This window comes from Haplochromis burtoni, unplaced genomic scaffold (assembly GCF_018398535.1).
Source record: "Haplochromis burtoni strain Fernald_Lab_line unplaced genomic scaffold, NCSU_Asbu1 Contig_27, whole genome shotgun sequence".
Lineage (NCBI taxonomy): Eukaryota > Metazoa > Chordata > Actinopteri > Cichliformes > Cichlidae > Haplochromis > Haplochromis burtoni.
Window position 1 is genome coordinate 429158 of NW_024582388.1, and position 12751 is coordinate 441908.

A 12751-nucleotide genomic window follows, 5' to 3' on the forward strand; every position below is an offset into this window, starting at 1 on the left:
TTTGCAGTATGTAATGCTATAAGACTACAGGCATGTAACAATGTTAAATGTCTGTCTTTTAGCTTGTGTTTGATTTTGTCCCCTAAAGTCTTGCGTAAAGTGCAATTCAATGCATTAACTTGTCACAAAACTGAACACTTAACAAATTTGTTAGACCACCACTCAATGGCTTATGCTACAGTAACTGTATTAGTAATTACCAAAATATTTTTTATGTTTCTGTAATGGTTCATCCATTAGTATGTGGACACTCTGTAATGAAAACAGAAAAGGTACAGTAGAAAACAAAAGGAAAAACTGTGACTTTTCTTTCCTAATTAAAGGTCATGTAATTGTGTTATAGATAGAACCTCAGGTAGGTCCCTCAGTTAAATAGTGACTCTGGTGGGACTCGAACCCACAACCTTTGAATTACATCTGAAGTGAATCACTAGAAGTCCAATGCGCTATCCATTGCGCCACAGAGCCTGTTATATGTTGCATCCCCTAATCATTTTTTGTTGCTTCTTGCATTGGAACTTAAACCTAAATCCTATAACCTATATCCCTGTGCCTTAAAAAAGCAGCTAGCTATATCCATTGCACTAAAATATGCTAATTTTCTGACCACTATGTGACTAATCCGGTCGTTAAGTGATGACGTGACAAATCCTACTTCCGGGTCCAAAGTAGTCTGCGTTTAATATGGCTTTTGTGTTGTTAACATGTTTAATGTTATGTATTTTCTTCTATTTAATCTCAAAAAGCTCCTAAAACAGTCAGTGATCACTGTTGACCTCCCTCGGCTTTTATTACCGCTAATCATTTATTTAAGCTGTTTTTAAAACCGTATGATGTAACTACAGCCCAGCCCATGCAGCAGTATATGAATGACTAACCTCGTATTGTGGATGGATTATCTCAGTTGTTCTCCTAGCTGAAGTTTGGTCCTTTTACAGCATCCTGCCGTGCGATTACATTTGTTCCTGACCACCGAGAACACTCACGTTAACTTTTATCAAGTGGAAAAAAGTTAGCTTGTTTATATTATGCTAACATAGCTGTGTCGCTAGCGGTCACGTAGCACATCATTAAATACCAGCTAGCCAAACTTCAGTAACCCTACAAACGTCACTGCTGTTTAGCTTTCTGTCTTCATTTATGTTGGAAGTGATAACAGAGCTGTACGTTTTAATTTGTTTCCAAAACCCCGCAATCAGGACATGCTATATTGTATTTAGATAGAAGCTAGCGAGCTAACTTCCTGCTAACTTCTAACTCCGTTAAATGTCATAAATTCCGTTTTCATGGATGCCTGGATGTTAAACTCAATTTTTACACCTGGTAGAGCAGAACGCTGATCATTTTATTAAAGATGAAAGACTTTAGACAGTTTTTCAACTCTCAGTAATGCCATAGTGATCGTTTGATATATGGACCTGCAGCGGAGTTTTGACCCAGACATGGCTAATGACGTCAGACTTTACGACCGGATAGCGAAAGAATATTCACTGGACCATAATGATACAACAAAGATGATGGAATTTGGTTCCATAAAATTAAATCCTGCACTTTCACAATTAAAATTATTTTATAAATCGTATTAAGTTTGAACAAACATTATTTGTGAGGTCAGAGAAGCATGACCAGACTGCTTTAAGCTGAACCCCTGCTGAAGTCATTACCTTGACATTCAGGGTTGGAAAAACCAAGAGTTTCTCTTTTTACTGATAGAAATCTTAAAAGGTGAATGAGTCCAGGTCAAGTGGTTTACACACAATTTCAGCATGCAGCGCTCTGTGTATTTACTGTGTAGGATTTGTACTATTATCTCAAACAAAGTCAGAGAAAATGATTCAAAATGAAAGAAAAAATAAATGATTCAAATCACTCTGATCTTTCTTCGTTATTGCTTCACCCAATTGGATAATAAATGCGCCACCATGTCCCATCTCTTTTACCCAGTTCACTCGTTGTGAGGACACTTCTGGCATTTAGTTTATCATTTTCATCAGTGTCGCACGTGCAGTGACCCCAATATCACCCGCCGTCATTCATCATTAGCACGTTTATAAGCATGCTTCCACTAGCGGCCCTCACAGGGAATTTAACCATTTGCATAGAAAAATTGCTTTCCTCCATGCAATAAGAACGGACTGTTTTACATAATTACAAATGATGTGCGGCTGCAGGACAAAACTGACATGTGCACGTGGGAGAATTAAGAGGGGAATGGAACTGTTATAGATATGATTTGTGTCGGTGGACATGAAGGATTTGAATAACTGAATATATTTTTGCTTCTGTATGTTGCAAGGTGAAGATTTTATGTCTTATATATTTGTTTGTATATTTTGCAGGTAAGAAATGTAAGACTAAATTCCTTTTATCAATTTATCAAGTCTTATAAAGTACCACTTTTCTTTTTTAAAAAATTTTTCTGACAGTGAAGGTATTGATTCTTTTAGTATTCTCTGTCTCCGTTAAAAGTCATGCATACTTTTAAGGCAACTTTAAGAAGTAATTCTGAATATTTCAGTATAACTATTTTTAGAGGTTTTGAATCCAATATATTGAGATTGTTTGACATTTAGACACTGGATTGTCCCTGTGGCATCTTTATGAGTTCAGAAAAGTTTTCCCAATTCTGACTCCTCGAGCCCAGACTTATTTCTAGCAAGTGGATGGAAAACCCATTAAGACTAATGACTCGTGTTGAAGGTAAAATCTGAGAACCACAGACAGCTATGAGGTGATGTTTTTTGAAATCACGTCAGACGTCAAGGTTTGGGTTAAATGCTTTGTGTTTTTTTAGTAGAAGTGGTCATGGTTAAATGCTGGCTTTCAGTTTAAAACTGGAAACAAATTGCAAACATGCTTTGACAACAACTCATTAATCCACCCTGACTACCTTCCTACATGGATGCTATGTTATGCTAATTACTGTCTCCACTACATGCTGTTGCAAGGGAAAAGTAACTACCTGTTGTAATAAGCTACTTGCACATTTGGCCTGTGTCTCTGAGTTTATACGTTGACAATCTTTAAAGTGTATAAAAATGACAGGCTAATATGTATATATATGTATATGCCATGAGCCTTTTTCGCTGTAACAGACCTCCTCAATTCATTAGCCAGCTCAATTCTGCTGTCAGACTGTAAAGCAGGTACTTTATGTTTGCAGAAAGGTCTAGACGCAGAGTTTCACCACAGAGCAGAACTTTCCATCGATGCCATTTCCCAGCCAACTTCCTCCTCAATCTGTCTCGCTCCGGTGGTGTTGGCAGTGGAGGAGAAGACTTGCAGTGATAACAGAGCCAGAGATAAAACAGAGAAAACACACACAATGAGCAGCAGTGTGTTCAGACGGATGTGTTTGAGAGCTATTAGAGCCTGTCACAGTTGGCTTGTCACGAATCGGGTACACACACACACACACACACACACACGCAACCATGCACGTACATGTACGCGTGTACACATACACATGTCCCAGCAGCTTGCACATTTCTAACAACTGTACACACACTGGATGACATACTCCCCACTGTGGCAATCATGCACAGACTCGCACTCGCCTCATTCCTACATGTCTCTGAGGCTGTCTCACTCACACGCACGTGTCTGCCTGTCTTCCCTGGGAATCAAAGGCAGTGGCAGCAGGTATTTTCGATGTGCAGACTTGAGTAGTTTTCAAAGATAAGAGCTGCGACTGAGTGGCTCTGTTGCCATATGGGTAGTTTGTGTGTATGTGTGTGTGTGTGTGTGTGTGTGTGTGTGTGTATTGAGAGAGAGCGAGAGAGACTGAGACCACAGACCAAACACTTCTGTCACTGCAAATGTCATCCAGCACTGCGGAGGAGGAAGGACACCTATGGCCAGGTGTGCTTCATAAAGTGTTCCTGGACACAGGAAATATGTAATGGAAGTTTTTCTTTTTTTTGTCCTTTTACATGCGGTTCATCTTTGCAGCCTGCAATTTAATTTGGTATCACAGAATGTGAGAAAAAAATATGAGAAAGGGTCACTTTTAAGCTATTTTTGAGGCTGATTACCTGTATTCTGCATTCCACTTCCTGCTAAAAAATATTGTTAATGTGATTTGTTAAGGTAATAAGAAGTTCTTTGGCAGCAAAATCTTAAAAAGTCGTTGGCAACCAATGTGCCAGAAACAGCAAAGTTTACACATCTAATTAAAATCATTGGGCTTATTTGTCATGCCAAGAGTCACATCCAGATAAAATCCTGATATGAGAATCTAATTTGTTGCACTTTTGTTTACCAAGAAATACATCTCTGGAAAAGCTCTGTTGAAATTCTGTTTCACTTAAGTTGCCATTATCACAGAGCACATACTCTGATTGTTTTACTGATGTTGTTACACTTGAAGAGAGCTGAGATTACATCATTTGTGTTTGGAAGAGAAGGTTCAGGTTAGTTCTTTGCGATATCTCACAAAACCGATTCTCAAAGCTCCTTTAAACAGTTCCTTTAAAAAATGTGGCTTTAGATGGCAAACAAACCCCCCCAAAACATTTTAACACATGAAGCCAGTCCAAAAGGATCCAGTAATAGAGAATATTTTACTCACTTCCCCTATGACCCTAATAAATGCTTTCCTGATGAGTTTCTGAATTGAACGACCACTTTCAAGTCTCTTTTAATATGGTATCATGTATATTTAGTAAAAGATGCTACCATTTAGTGTAAATTGTATGAGCTTGAGTGTGTGGTGCCCTTCAGTTCTTCAGTCAAGTTAACCTTAGACTTGCTTGTGGTGTCTGGTTTAAAAATCAAGATATCAAAGGCTAAAATCAGAAACTTGAAGCTTTGAAACAGTGGGACGAAATCAAGTGGGTGACATCTGCAATATACAAACCTTTAAATGACATATATCTAAAGAGGCATTTAAATTATATCGAATAAATATAAGGGAATCTTGTTTTATCACTGTGAAAGCATTTCAAATGTAGCCAATCGTGTAACCTGCAAGTATAGCATCATTTTTTCTTCTTCCTTTGTTATTGCAAAACAATTTTTGCCCTTTGCCTGTCATTTCATGCAGTGTAGTTTATCATGTGAAAATCTAATAGTTCATAATATGCTTATAGAGACATCCTATTTATACACAGTTGCTCCAGCATTTCTATATATACTTTATGCATAAAATCTAATTTATCTGATGAGCATATACATGAAAACCTGTCAGGGGAAAGTGGAGGTGATGTGAGAACACTATTTTTGACTGTCCATCAAGCCAGTCGAACAGTCTTTGATCAGGCAGGGAGGCAGCTCTTTGATGCAGAGTGACCTAGCATGTCTTCTGAGGAGTGAGGGAAAAATTGGCTGCTGCACCTCTGTGCACTTACAACCCGAAAGTAATAATGCTCATTTTATACTTCACATTTGAAGCACGAAGCCGGCGCTACTATCTTGCAAAGAGTGCAGGACTCGAATAGGCTTTCTTAGAAGTGATAAATAGTGTTCCACAGATAGGTCACATGCCACGATGTTCTATCATGTAATATAAACTAATCAAGTAACTAAAGAGTTAGCGGTGATTAAGACTTTCGCAGCCACCCCACACTCGGTAATTTTGTGGATCCATGTTGGTCGTCTTTTCTAGGTTGGAATGAATAGATCTGGTTCTAGACTGGTCGCCAGCACCGTGTTGGTGGGATGATTTTTGCCAGCAAATTTAGAATTTCAGTCTAATTCAGAAGACATTCCCTCCTCCTATTTCTTTCATTCCTGCCAATTCATTTATTCAGTTAGTTAATCCACTAGTTACTACTAATTACAACTTTCTTGCAGATCCATGTCCTCTCCTGATGTTCTCCATCAGAAGAGGACATGGATCCGTTTGAGTAGTAGTCCTTCAGTTACCAGTGTCCAACGTAATCAACTAAATCAAAGGAGCAGTGCAAATATTGTACTGCGTCATGGTGTCCAATTTTGTGCAGATAATAAATTAACTTTTTCGTTAATTTAATATCCTTTACTGTTTCTCAGTGTTTAGCTTTTTTTCATATCCCCTTTCCCCTTTGTCCTATTTCTCAGTTTGTGAATCCTCTATCCTTGCCGCCTCTCCTAGTGTCTTAGTGACTCCCACCAGCAGAGGATGCAAGGAAGACACACAAGGCATCGACATTTATCAAAACATCCTCGACACCCCTGCTGGAGGCTTATTTTAAAGTAATGTCAATTAAATGTGACATGTGGTGCATCTCCATCGTAAATTGTTTGCTTGTAGCACAACCACAGCTGTACTTTTTGATCTCGGGTGTAAGAGGGCTTGTGACAAACGTAACACAAATAGTGAGGGGTTTGTATACTCACCTCTGTTATAGTTGAAGTTAAAAACACTTTACCTCCATCTTTCCTGTCTCCTCCTCTGTTTTAGGAATTGAGACATCCTGTAAGGTGATTTTCAAGTCACCAGCAAGAGGATGAAGGACAGAGGAAAATATAGGGCACAATTTAGAGATATCAGAAAAGCCTTCTGCCTGTATCTACTTGTTTTTCCATCGGTTGGACTCATCACAGGCCCTTCCTTGCTTGCTTCTTTGTCTTTTTCCAGTTTTAGTAGACTTGAGCAGAATCCATTTGTTATGTCTGCATTTGAATCCTCATTTTGACCTCTCTCTCTCTTTAGTATTAGTCCCATTAAAAGTAGACACTAAGAGTTTAAACCCTGTGCCCATGTACTTAAGTCATGCTCTTACAGTAAGTCAGAATTTATTTCAAAATGATAGAGACAGAATGACGGCACGATGAAAACAGAGGATGATGAAAAGAGAGGGAGAGAAAACGATACAGCGTGATGGAAGTGCCAGTCATCAGCCCTTCAGTTTCACTCCTGCGTGAGGAAACCAACCATCCATAATGCATCACATGTCTCCTAGCAACAGCCGGGAACCTAGCAACAGGATCTTAGCAACAGCAACAAACTGCTGCCTCTTTCGCTGCTGGCCAATCGGGGAGCCGTGTTTCTGATCGGCCCCAGCCAACCGGGATGAGCGGGGCTGGTAAGAGAGTGAAGTGGGTGTGTTTCCTCGCACAGCTGATTGGGCACACAGACTGAGAAGACATGCATATACAAACAGAACACACACAGAAATAGGGTGTGGAAATGTGCATGCAGAGGAAATACACTTTTTTTTTTCCTTTTTTGGCACAAGTATACACTGCTGTCTGGGATACACAGACAGTATAAGGCCTGAGACAGACTCTCTGTTTAACCACATACACACTGTGTAAAAGATTAGGACACACATTCGAATTAACTGCAAGTAATAGGATACATTTGACTGCAGAGTGAATGTCAGGTGCTTTTGGTCATTGTTTTTAAAGCTAAAATTCCGCTTTTTACTTACTTCAGGTTATACAGTAAATTGTAACTTTGGTGTAGATGTAGCTTAATATATAGATATGCCTTCTTGGAGTTACCCTAACTCCAATTACAGACAAGCAATAATTGGAGTTAGGGTACCTGGTGATTCTAAACTTTCCATAGGTGTGAATGTGAGTGTGAATGGTTGTCTGTCTGTCTCTCTGTGTTATAGAGTGGGAATCTATTCAGGGTGTACCCTGCCTCTTACTACCCAAGGTATCCTTCTATAGCTGGGATTAGGCTCCAGTCCCCCACCACAAGGTTTCAGTTTCTTTAAGAAAAATAAGCTCAAATAAAACGCTTTAAATCTCAGATATGTGGATTTTTTTTTAAAACTGTGTCACTGATAAAACAATGTTAAAGCAGCAATTCGTTTCTACAATGTAATTAAAAATCTAAGCTAAGGTTTTGTATCTGAATCATTTGCTTTCTGCCCAATAACTGCAGAGACCTCACAGTTCAGTGTTTTATTGACATCCAGAAGCTCTTACCATGATTTAAATACATCTTTAAATTTGCTTGGACTCCTTTTCCACCAGAAAGGTTTGTGAGGTTGAGTGATAGTTGGGCTCACTTCAATGCATGGCTTGGGTTCTGAAATCAGTCTCCTGGAGTGGAGCTGGACCTCAGTTAGAGGCAGCAGGTATTGATGGGTTTATTTGCATCTCTCCCCCCCCTCAAGACGGTTGTTTCTCTGCATCTTCTGTTTGGGGAATGGGTGCTGGCTGTTGTTTGCTGACATTTAGTGTAACTGAACTAGGATAGACTGGGTGGGGTGGTGGACAGAGCCCCATCTGGGGACTCCATTGTCCAAAAGGGGGACATCATCTCTCATGCAGACAATGACAGTGAGACTTGAAGGGTAGCTTGGTTAGCCTGTAGGACTCGGGAGGCAGCTGACAGATACCAGCTGGTCAAGCAGAGAGTTGCTCTGGGGGTAGCTTAAGCAAAGACATTGATGTGGGAGGAGTTTAGTGAGACAATGGAGTGAGAGTTTCGGTTAGCCTGATGATTCTAGCAAACCGTCAGGCAACTCAGGAAACACATTGCATTCAGTGGGGATGGAGTGCTGCTAAATACAACTGCCTGTCCATATTATTGTCCAGACACCTCACATTCCCCCTTGATGATTGCTGGAACAGCTCCAGAACTGGAACCACATTGTCTCCTCTGCAGCTCCTCTGGGATTACAGGCCTTGCTCTGCGCAGTAAAACTGTCAATCAGCCAGTGAAGATTCTCCAAGGAAAAAAAATACTCCAGTAGACTTGTAAAACTTGATTTCACAAGACTTGCAAAGCAAAAAGCAACAATTTCACTGTTGCACAACGAAAAAGAAGCAAGAAAAAGAAATTTCATCTGGTTATAATATTCAAGATGCAGGGGTTTTTTTAATGACAATATCTGCAAATATCTAATAGACGATGTTTATATAGTCTGCAATCTTTAACAGATGTTGAAATATGCAGCAGATTTTGCAGCAAGAAATCTTGCCATATTCTTTTACATGTTTTGTTTGCAGTGGCACAAAGGTATTAAATGCATCAGTCTGTTGCTAGATTTACACAAAATCCGTTTCTCTTAGATGATCAGGACCAAACTTATCGCACAGGCACATTTTAGTCCTCTAAAGATTCTTATCAGTGTCAGATATTCTGACATTATCAAGTTGCTTAACAACCACCTACCACCTACTAAAATGACCCATTTGAAGTGCTTATGCAGGCGACACCTATAAAAGCATTGTGTAAATCTAATTTCATGACATTAATATCCACAGAGCAATCATCATGTATCATATTTTGTGATGTCATCATGCTGCCAGGCAAATGTCTACCAATGGACAAAAATCATAGACCGAAAGAGTAGCACAGGCATGCACTGTTTTGATAGCAGTAATAAAAATATTCTGTCGCATCATATTCGTCCTCCTTGTCATCCTTGTCAAACCACATTCATCTGGGAAGCCATGCATATGACACTGAATCTGTCTGTCTTTTTTCCCAGCATCAGTACACTTTAAGGGTAGGTTTGGGAATTGTCAGTTCTGTCTTTAAATAATACTGATATGACCATTTGTGGCTGAGAATAGGCCTTGGTTTAGCCAACCACTCTTACTTTTGAAATGTGGGACAAAAAAGCACAACTCCATCATGCAGCACGTTGTTGTATTTCATCAGTCAAGAGTTCCTGGAAGTCATCAGAAAATGCATCACATAAAGCTTCTTATATAATCATTTAGGTTTGCTTTTTGAGTAGTATTATTCACTGGTAATTTTACTTAATGTTTTGGAGTGCTTTTATCACAGGGTGGTTTTTGAAGCTGGGCCTTAAAACTTAAAGCAACTTTTTAAAACAACGAAGTCAGTAACACTTCACAGCCCATCTCAAGTACTCCATCGTTTTAAAAGGTTTCCCTCCTGTGTGGTGGTGACTGAAGCTAATATCCCTACAATCTGAAGAGCTTTCATACACTCAAGGGGAAAAGGGAATCTAACTTTAAATGAGTTGTAATGGCGTCTGGGACCCTTTTCCCATTCCCGTATGGCCTTAGATCCTGCAGACACATAGGGACTTTTCAATTCCCAGGGCCAAAGGTGTGAGCATTATCTGGAGATTCATTTTCTGGCCCTAAATGGAAGAATGGAAAGTGAGGCTTAACTCACTTGCTTTTTTGTGAGCTTGACACAGCTCATTCTTCATTCAACACCAGGCAATCTTCAAGAGGAGGAAAGGGGGAGGAGGAAAGGGGATTTTGAGACACAATTGTCGGGATAAGTAGAGGTTGTTTGCAGTTTACCGACTAGATGTATTTAGCCACAAAAACTAAGAGAATCATTCCTACTATAAACCTCTTGGTTTATTACAGTGTTTGAGAAAAAAACTCAAAATGAACATTTTAGTGTCAATTAGGATCAAATCATTCAAACACATTTCCTAAAGAGTTGTTACAGCACAGTTCTGCCCCAACGTTTATTAGTACTGTGTTCATTTTGTTCAAAGCTTTTGACAGGTGGTCATGAAAAAGCTATATTAATTAGCAGAGCTTCATATCTAGTTCAATTGGGGGTATTCAAAAGTAGAGATGCTGTTTCACAGTAAAGTGATTTGAGATGTTGTTGAGATGTTTCTGTCAAATGCCGAAGCTTTTTTGTGGTAAGCATATCAAATTTTCCATTCCAGTGGCATCTCTCTTTCTACATATATATATAAATATAAAATGATAAAACTTTAAAAAAAAAATGAAGAGCCTACAGAAATTAAATGATATGTCTGAGGTCTGTTTTTCTTTTTAAAAGTGCAGAATGTGGTGGTTTAGCTACCACAGTTATTTTTGAGAGAAATTCACTTTCTTCCATCTCTTTTCTGTTATTTTTTTCTCTTTTTGTTCACTGTTTCCTCTCAGTTAAGGTAAAATAGATGGAAATCTGTTTAAAAAGCTTCATCTTCCCAGATACTTTTACAAATGGTACTGCCACGGATGCCTCTTGTGCGTGTTTAGTGCCGATGCAGTGTCTACACCATTTTACGGTCCATGCCAAAAAAGAAAATACACAGTGACTGTGTTGATGCATTGCACAGACACAGATACCTGCTCATGGATAAATATCATTTCTCACTAAAACTATGATAAGGAACAAATTACATTTATCTTTGCACAAATGAGATCCAGTTCTGTGTGGTTCGGGTTCAAGTCGGTTATTAAAAAATAATACCTGTACAGTTTTGACCAAGTTGAAAATTTATTTTTTGCTGTAAAATTGTCCATTTGACATCAGTCTATTGGAATTGACTCATTTTTTGGACCAGCTTCAAGTGGCTATTTGATGATTGGAGTTTTTGGCCACTGGCTATAGACCTATTGCACAATGTAGCAAGTAGTTAGTTGACCAAATAAAAAGAAATACAAAGTCATGTCACGTGATTAATTAATCATTTCAATCATGTATAAAAATTAAATTTTAAAAATCAAATATTCTGTGACTTCACTTGTATTGTTTTTGCAGTTATTTTTTCAGAGGATGAACCCAGCATGAGTTAAACTGAATCCCTCTACATCCTTTTGCATGCAGGTCTATTTATAAAAATGATACAGTGTTTTTATGCATGTAGTCACATACGCTCACATCTGTGTGTGGGCTGACACCATTAAAATGCCTGACAACGAGAGGAGCACTACCTCTATTTAGATCAGAATAGAGAACATCGAGTCCCTCGACAGGTGATCTCTTGTAGTGCATTCGTGTGGGGGGGCCCTTACTTTCTGCATCAGCGTGGCGCTACATCAGGGTGAGTCACCCACGACACACTAAATAAGTAATTAAAGGAAACTCACAGTTGACATGACATGCAATCAACCAGGATCAGGTTTGGACTTTTGGATATTTAATATTTAAACCTTTTCTCTTGCCACAATGATCTGAATCTGAATTGCAAATCTCTCGAGTCGCTGATGGCTGCGGTGCCATTTCAAAGGAATTCTGTGTTTGTCTGGATGTGATTTTCTGAAGGGAGAGAGGTGAAACAAATGACAGTGTAATGAAAGCCTATCTGAACCAGACGATGACCAGTGAAGAGAGAAGAAAACACATTCCTATGAGAGCAGACATTGTGAATCGCTCTCTCTCTGTTTTATATATAGAATATATTCTATTTGTTTCTGCATCAGCCAAATGTGAGTGGATGCATAAGTTGCAATGCAGAATGCCAAGAAACATACAACTGAGAAGGAGCAATCTTAAAAAGCCTGACTGAAAAAATATGTGGCCGTTTTGTATTTAAATAAAGAAAACATGGCATAAATGGGGAATAAAAATGCTGTTTTACATAGCCAAGGTCGAAAGGAAAAGACGAGGAAAACAGGGAGCTGAAAAAATTACTTCTCCTCTGTCAATAGTTTCTGTAAACTTTAAATGTTTAAAAATTCAGATAGTGAGTGAATCTCAACATTAAACCATAAGATAAAATCTTTTTTTTTTTCCACAGCTGGTACAACATGGTGCATACAAATGAACACTCACAGGTGATGATGCACCCATTACTGTCAACCTGAGCTCTCGCTAAAGAGAAATGTCTGAACGGGAGCTACTTTGTGCCATTCTTTCTTTAGGTGCTCATAGAAAACACTGCATTGCACTACAAGATGCTCCTCAGAATGAAGAACCAAAAGATACAAATAGTGAAACTCTTGATTTATCATTTGATCTTTAATCCTAACGTTATTAACTGTGGATGATGACCACACAAATGAGATTGCTTGTTTCATGTTGTCTGTGCAAGCTATCTGCGCATCTGGCAGCCAGCAGCACTGATGTTTTGTGTGTGTGTGAACATAGACTGTATATAGAAGATGGACACTGCCCAATGTTTTGTTTTTTTTT

At 38.9% G+C, this 12751-nt stretch overlaps 1 non-coding gene across 1 annotated transcript; it reads right to left on the reverse strand.

Moving 5' to 3' along the window:
- Positions 1-376: 376 nt before the first annotated feature.
- trnar-ucu lies at positions 377-468 on the reverse strand. Its single transcript is given in 2 exon segments — positions 377-412; positions 432-468. It is a non-coding gene; the product is annotated as a tRNA-Arg (tRNA).
- Between the last annotated feature and the right edge of the window lie 12283 nt (positions 469-12751).